Consider the following 7633-nt stretch of genomic DNA (forward strand, 5'->3'; position numbering starts at 1 on the left):
AAGAAAATGGCCGAGCGACGAGACGGGCCGATCCGGCGGCGGCTAGGGGCAGTTTGTGAACGCGCGTGGCTGTTCGCGTTTATCTCCTCTTTCTACCCGAGTTTGAGATTTAACCGGGAGAAGTGGGGGGGGGAGATGAGGGGAGCCGTTTGCATTGAATTCGCTGGGACCGCCGCTTGATTTCACTGGGAATTTCTGCACCTCGGTCTGCGCTGCTGCTTCTCTGCGACTGCGAAGCGGCCCCCCCCTCCCACATACACACTTCTGCTACCGTGGAAGGGTCGCCTGACAAAAGCCCTAGCTCCGGCGGCACTTGTCTCCTTCCAGCCTGGAGAGAAAATGAAAAAAAAGGGGGAGGGAGGGAAGGAGAGAGAGGAGAGAGAGAGGAGAGAGAGAGAGAGAATGAAAAAAGGGAGGGAGGGAAGGAGAGAGAGAGAGAGAGAAGGAAAAAAGGGAGGGAGGGAAGGAGAGAGAGGGGAGAGAGATGAGACGAAGAGAGAGAGAATGAAAACCCCTCCCCCCCCCACCACAGGGAGGAGGAAGGAGAGAGAGAGAGGAGAGAGAAGGAAAAAAGGGAGGAGGGAAGGAGAGAGAGAGAAGAGAGAGACTGAAAAAAGGGAGGAGGGAATGAGAGAGAGAGAGAGAGAAGAAAAAAGGGAGGGAGGAAGGCGAGAGAGGGGAGGCGAGGAGATGAGAGAGAGAGAGAATGAAAAAGGGAGGGAGGGAAAAGGAGAGAGAGGAGAGAGAGAGGAGAGAGAGAGAATGGAAAAAAGGAGGAGGAAGGAGAGAGAGGAGAGAGAGAGAGAATGAAAAAAGGAGTGAGGGAAGGAGAGAGAGGAGAGAGAGAGAGAATGAAAAAAGGAGAGGAGGGAAGGAGACGAGAGAGAGAGAGAAGGAAAAAAGGGAGGGAGGGAAGGAGGAGAGAGGAGGAGAGAGGAGAGAGAGAGAGAGAATGAAAAAAGGGAGGGAGGGAAGGAGAGAGGGGAGAGAGGAGAGAGAGAGAGAGAATGAAAAAAGGGAGGGAGGGAAGGAGAGAGAGAGAGAGAGAGAGAGAATGAAAAAAGGGAGGGAGGGAAGGAGAGAGAGGGGAGAGAGAGAGAGAGAGAGAGAATGAAAAAAGGGAGGGAGGGAAGGAGAGAGGGGAGAGAGGAGAGAGAGAGAGAGAATGAAAAAAGGGAGGGAGGGAAGGAGAGAGGGGAGAGAGGAGAGAGAGAGAGAGAATGAAAAAAGGGAGGGAGGGAAGGAGAGAGAGGGGAGAGAGAGAGAGAGAGAATGAAAAAAGGGAGGGAGGGAAGGAGAGAGAGAGAGAGAGAGAGAGAGAATGAAAAAAAGGGAGGGAGGGAGAGAGAGAGAGAGAGAGAGAGAGAGAGAGAGAGAGAGAAGCGGATGGGGGTCTGGGGGTCTCGTGTATTGCTGAGAGCGCGGGGGCTGCGCGGAGCATTTCCCCTCTTCTGAGGCGTCGAGGAACCAAAAGGCCCCGAGCCCAGTTGCGCCTAAGTGAGTCCCTTCCCCTTCCAGCCATCCCTCCTCACGGGAGCGTTTTTTTACGCGAGGCAAAGCGAGAGAAAGACGCGGCCTCTTGGATCCGAAGTGAGCGAGGGGCCCTTGGCGCTCTCGGACCTTAGTTGTTTTTTTGCTGGGCACTTGATGATGTTCCCCAGTTGGGGTAATGAAACGTCTGCAAGAAAAAAAACCCACCAAGCTCAGAGAGCAACAACGGGGCCGCCCATTTCAACCCTGAGCCACAAAGATCCTCCTTTATCGCTACAGAGGTGCGTTTCGTTCGGATCAGCCGTCCAGGACTGTCGTAGGGGCCAGGAGGTTGCCCCTTCCCAGGTCCCCAGATGGTGTTTTAGATCCCGATCCTAAAAGTGCTTTTTTCAAGAGGCCACTGGACTTCCAAGAAAGTCCAGTTGCCTCTGGAAAAAGCACCTTTGGGACAACCATGACCTAGAGCAGTGTTTCCCAAATTTGACAATTTTTAGGCATGTGGACTTCAACTCCCAGAATTCCACAGCCAGCAACGCTGGCTGTGGAATTCTGGGAGTTGAAGTCCACATGCCTTAAAATTGTCAAGTTTGGGAAACACTGACCTAGATGACCGAGAGTCTCCATAGACATCCCGGTGGTCCCATCTCGGGACTTCTGAGAGGGGGACCCCAGGGCGCAAAAGCGCCAAACGGAAAAGAACCGCGCAGCGCAGCGCTACTTCCACCCCGTGGAAGACGACACTTGGCAGGCATCAAGAGAATCGACCCTCGGACAATTCCTCTGGTGTACGACACGGCCTCTCCCTTCACCTGACCATTGTCTTTCAACAGTCACTTTCCAAGAGAAGAGAGCAAAAGGGAAAAAAAAAAAACAAGCGAGTGGCATTCGCAGAAGCAGAGGTTTTTGTTTTTTAAAACCGCCTTGGTTCTGAAATTCTGGAGTCCGGACCCAGCTTTGGACGGAAGGCGGATTGAGCTGAGCCTCAGCCTGATAAAAGTCGATACCTCTATCTAACTGAATTCACTCAAGGGAAAAATCACAATGTTTGCTGAAATCTTTCCATCCGGCCTCGGAATTCTCCGGAAAATAAGATTATGCCCAGACAGACTGATCGATCACTATTTATATTAGACAGTCTTTCGAAGCATTTTTTTTAAAAAAGCATGAAAAAGGAACTAACAGACATTCAACCATTAATCCAGTTTTTTTTTTAAAGTAATCGGATAACAAGAATTAGGGGGAGAGGGAGGATATCTGTTGGAAGTTCTAGAACGCTACACACAAAAGACCTTGTAAAAAGATTGGGTGTCCAGAAAAGAGTTAAGGAGCTCAAGCTGTCACGTGTACTTAAGGCTTTCCCCTCACTTCTTAAAATCCCTTGTCTTTCAGTCGGCCCTGCTTTCTCCAGAGCAAGTGCTTTTGCCACTGGTCCATTTCTGTTGAGCAGAATGTGGCCCGAAGCAGCTTAGCTCAGATTTTCTCCGGTCCCGGATTTTCCAATGTGCCAAAATCATTTTGGACATTTTGGAAGTTCTAGGAAAGCAAATAGGCAGGGTTTAGACCTGCTTTTCTTTCTTAAGTTAGTAAGTATGGAAAGGAAGAGCAAAGTCAGACTCTTCTGACTCTTAGAACCTACAAGGAACCTTTAAAAGAACTCAGCCACTTTTAGGAAGGAGACCCTCCTGGAGAAAGATAGATAGCAAACAAGTTACCAGTCCTTTTCTATTCCAACCAATAAAGGATAATATTTGTAGCTCAGGGTTGAAATGAAGGGTCCTGGGTGCTGTCTGAACTTGGTTGTTTTTCTCTTGCAGATGTTTCATTATCCAAACTAGGTAGCATCATCAGTGCTAGTCATCAGTGCCACTAACATCGCTACCATTGATGGTGTTACCTAATTTGGTGGCCCGGTGGTTAGAATGCAGTATTGCAGGCTAGTTCCGCAGTTCAAGTCTCAGGAGCTCAAGGTTGAGCCGCCAATCCTTCACAGGTCGGTAAAAATGACAACTGGGCAAAAGGGTGGGCAAGGAGCACCTCCCGGTGGTGATCCCAAAGCAACTGCTTTTCGGAGATCAGCTCCGCTCCTGTGTGGCAGTCTAAACCATGATTTTGACTATGGAATAAAACACAGTTAGTTGGATTCAACCATTGAAACAAAATAGCTACATTTAAGATTGGAGTGATGTGTGAACCCCTCGCAAGCACTAGTCCTGGAGCAAGCAAATCAAAATAGCTTTGACCACTGACAGTTTTTTTCTAGTCCGTGAGTGTATTAATGCCTAGTGGGCTCAGTGTGGTGACGGAGTAGAAAATTCCAGGGTTTAAGTCTGCATAAAAGAAGTATTTTTTCCCCCCTTTGGACTAGTCTGTGATGACCTTCTTTCTTCAGCTGGGCAGGAGAATCGGGAGAGAAAAATCTTCTCCCCATTCAGTTTTTCCATGCCATGAAGAATTTCCACATCTGTGCCCTGCCCCTTGCTTGTTTTCCCACCCACCCTATCTCAATGGAGACAAGGTGCCCCAGTTTCTTCAGCATTCTTGGTCCTTCTTTCTCAATCCCCTCACTTCCTTTCTCAACGTCTTGACCAGAAATGGAAGCCAAATTCCAGACATGTTGGCACTCTAGACCAGAGCATTATTCTGAGGCCAATTTTATTTTGGATTGCTTTCCTGAACTGCAGCCCAGCTGTCATGATGGGAGAGATAGTCATCATGGGGCTAAAGAGAGAGAGAGGATGGAGCTGGTCAATGAGATCTCTGTTGGAATAGCAAACAGGAGCATCCTGGCTGGAGCTGATAGAGGGAAATGTGGTCATGTTTCAGAAGCTACTATTTGTTTCCTGCATGGCAACTCTTTCTGCCCATCTTGAGTCTTGGTGGACATGATCTAATGATGGACACCTTCCTAGCCAACCCCACCCAATCTGTCATTTTCAGGTGAAGGGGAACATCAAGCAGTTTAAATAATGTCTGAGCTGGGTCAGGTCTTGCTTTCCAGTCTGCATTCTCTCCCCCCCACTCCAAAAAACAAAACAAAACAAAACAAAAACCATTGGACTTCCATTCTGAAAACTTTCAGTCATGTTGGCAGAGGAACTGTGGGAACTGAAGTCCAGTACATTACAAAGGCTCTAGTCTAGATGGGAGGTTGGCTGAAGATGGAACTTGAGGCAAACCACAGGACTGAGAGAGTTGTTTTGATTTGGATGGACTGCCTGATGGCTTCCAAGGTCAGGAGTAGGCAATCTCGGCTCTTTTATGACTTGTGGACTTCAACTCCCAGAATTCCTGAGCCAGCATGGCTCAGCTTAGAAACCTCTCCCTTTCCCCTCAGCATGGCTGGCTCAGGAATTCTGGGAGTTGAAATCCACGAGTCATAAAAGAGCCAAGGTTCCCCATCCCTGCCCTAGGTGAAGTTCTTTAAATGGGAGGGAAGGAGAAGGTTTTAAGGAAGGTAGATAGATACAAATGGAACTGGTAGCCTGAGGAGATGTTTCCCTCCACATGTTATGCAAGGCCCAACTCCTTTCTGACTAGAAAACTGGCACCTCCTACACTCAGATCGGTCCTCTGATTTCAGCCAGACTTTCTCAGCAACTTGGGGGGGGGGGTTGCTTGTTGTCTTCCATCATGAGTGCTCAGCTGTAGCAAGCTGGAGTGGTTTTGCAAACCTGACCTTAGTCCCAAGGACAACCGTCTGTCTGCCATTTCAGAAATTACAGCTCGGTGCTATTATCTCAGAGTGTTTCATGGTATTCAAAGTCCCTTCACAATCAAGGGGATTTAAGCAACCAGAGACTTCCATCAAACCAGGAAAATGTTCTCCTGGCTGATGGATTTTTCAGTCAATTGTCTATGGAGATTGATTCTCAGTCATCCAGGTCTTGGTTGTTCCCAAAGGTGTTTTTCAAGAGGCAGCTGGACTTTCTTTCTTTTTTCCCTGAAGACATTTCACCTCTCATCCAAAAAGCTTCTCCACCATTCAGTCAGAACTGAAGAAGCTTCTTGGGTGAGAAGCAAAAGGTATTCAGGGGAAAACAAAGAAAGTCTGGTTGCCTCTTAAAAAAAAGCACCTTTGGTATTTCAATCGATTGAATGCACAGATCTGAACCAATTAACTAGACTAGTTGACCCACATTAGACTAGGCTGAAATGGGGTTGGAGAGCTTGTCTTAGCATGGCATGTGAACTAGGCTTATAAATATAGGCACAAGTCGATCTGTGAATTCAATCATTCCCTTCCATTAGTCCAGAGGTAGGCAACCTTGGCTCTTTTATGACTCGTGGACTTCAAACTATCTGGCTGAAGAAGCAAGCCAACTCTAACATGATTTAGGTTAGGAGGAGAACAAGCCACACAGATAAATATGATTTATTTTGAAGCCCAAGTTGGCCCAAAGATAGATTAGAAAGAACCCTGCAACCCAGGTCAGTGTAGTGGGTTGCAGCCACTGACAGGTTTACAATCAGAATGTGAGATTGCTCCATCTGTGCTCCATCATGTTCAAAAGCTCTCTTCTAACTATGTTCCATGGACTTTATGGCAGGGTTTTATCCAGCCCATTCATCTGCAATTTTCCAAATGTTGGTAAGGAAAGAAAATGAACTTATGTTCAGTTGCCGAGGGAGAATTACAGTCAATAATTGTCACAGTAAAATGATCCTACCTTAAAATAAACTAAGTTCCTAATGGGTCTCATTCCCCCCCCCCCCAAAAAGCAGCCCTGTCCATCTGTTGCAGAAGAACCAATAAGGAATAAAGAAGCCACTAGCAATGGGCATACAATAAATTTCAGATCATGACCATCTTCTGGCACCAGTTCAAACTTAAAGGTGGGGTAGGCAGCTCCATCAAAGGTCTCTTTGGGCCCAGTTGCTTAGGAATGTGTCCCCATGTACTGCCTTTCTTTCAGGCAGGGGATAGCAGCCAATAGGAGGGTGTGGTCAAAAAAGTGAAGATCTCACCATGGTGAGATCAAAGTTTTGCCATACATGCAACAGACATAAAAAAACAACAGGTGGACATTTGATCCCAGTCATGGCCACCATCTTGACCTTCTGGACCACACCTTGTGGATACCCCTGGCTGTCAATAAACATATATCTTCCTTCTGCTGCATGGCATGGCATTTTCAGAGTTTTACAAGTTGCTCTTTTTTGAAGAATTGCTGCAATTCTTCAAAGGATGAAAAACTAGTGAAGTGGAGTAGATTGGAAAATGAATTAGAGGTGAAATCTGTAGGGTTAAAAATGAATCCTGTTGTCTAAATACCTTTCCATGGAAGTAAGGATCTTACAGAATTTTCTTCCAGGAAGGTTAGGTAGGAATTTTGGTGAAATGTTGAAGCCAAGAAGACTTACTGCAGGTACACCTTACCCCAGAATGGGATTTAGCTACTACACCTTCAAACCAGGTGGACAAAAAGAAACATAAAAGATAGTTTGGTCCAGTCTATCACTGATATTAAGAGTTTGTGCATTTTTAGGAGTGGAGTAAGGCTTCTAATCTGCTTTGCAGAATTTCCTGCAAAGCCATCTAATGCGGATTAGAGATATTTTAATACCCTGATGAATCAAATCCTAAATTTGCTGGCAGTGGAGTCAGTTCATTGAGCAATCCTATATAATGTTTGGCTACTCAATAATCTGTCCAAAATTACAATACAATTTATTGTACACATGTGTTCAGCTTTCTTTCTTTCTTTCTTTCTTTCTCTTTCTTTCTTTCTCTTTCTTTTCTTTTCTTTTTCTTTCTTCCTTTTCTTTCTCTTTCTTGTTTTTCCTTCCTTCCTTCCTTCTCTTCTGCCTAATCACATGTACAGCTGGCATCCTAAATTCCCTTCCCTTGAAAATTAGGTATATTGAAATCAACTTAATTGTAGTGAGCATATTTAGGGTCAGGCTAAAAATTATAATTAGTGTAATAATTTGAAGTGAAGTAAGATGATCCTCCAGGCCCTGGTTTAATGGGATCTCTTGGTTGCTAATGTTCTTTAGAAACTCTGTCTCCCTTAATCTTGCTTTTGGGAGGTAAAACAGATTGAATCTATCAAATGGTAGGAGAAATTTCTTTGAAAATTATTCTTTACATTACTTGCTTGTGTTTGCTTCCACTTGTATTGATTTAGCTCAAATCAGAATT

This window comes from Crotalus tigris, unplaced genomic scaffold (assembly GCF_016545835.1).
Source record: "Crotalus tigris isolate CLP2741 ecotype Arizona unplaced genomic scaffold, ASM1654583v1 scf7180000023829.5930981, whole genome shotgun sequence".
Taxonomy (NCBI): Eukaryota; Metazoa; Chordata; class Lepidosauria; order Squamata; family Viperidae; genus Crotalus; species Crotalus tigris.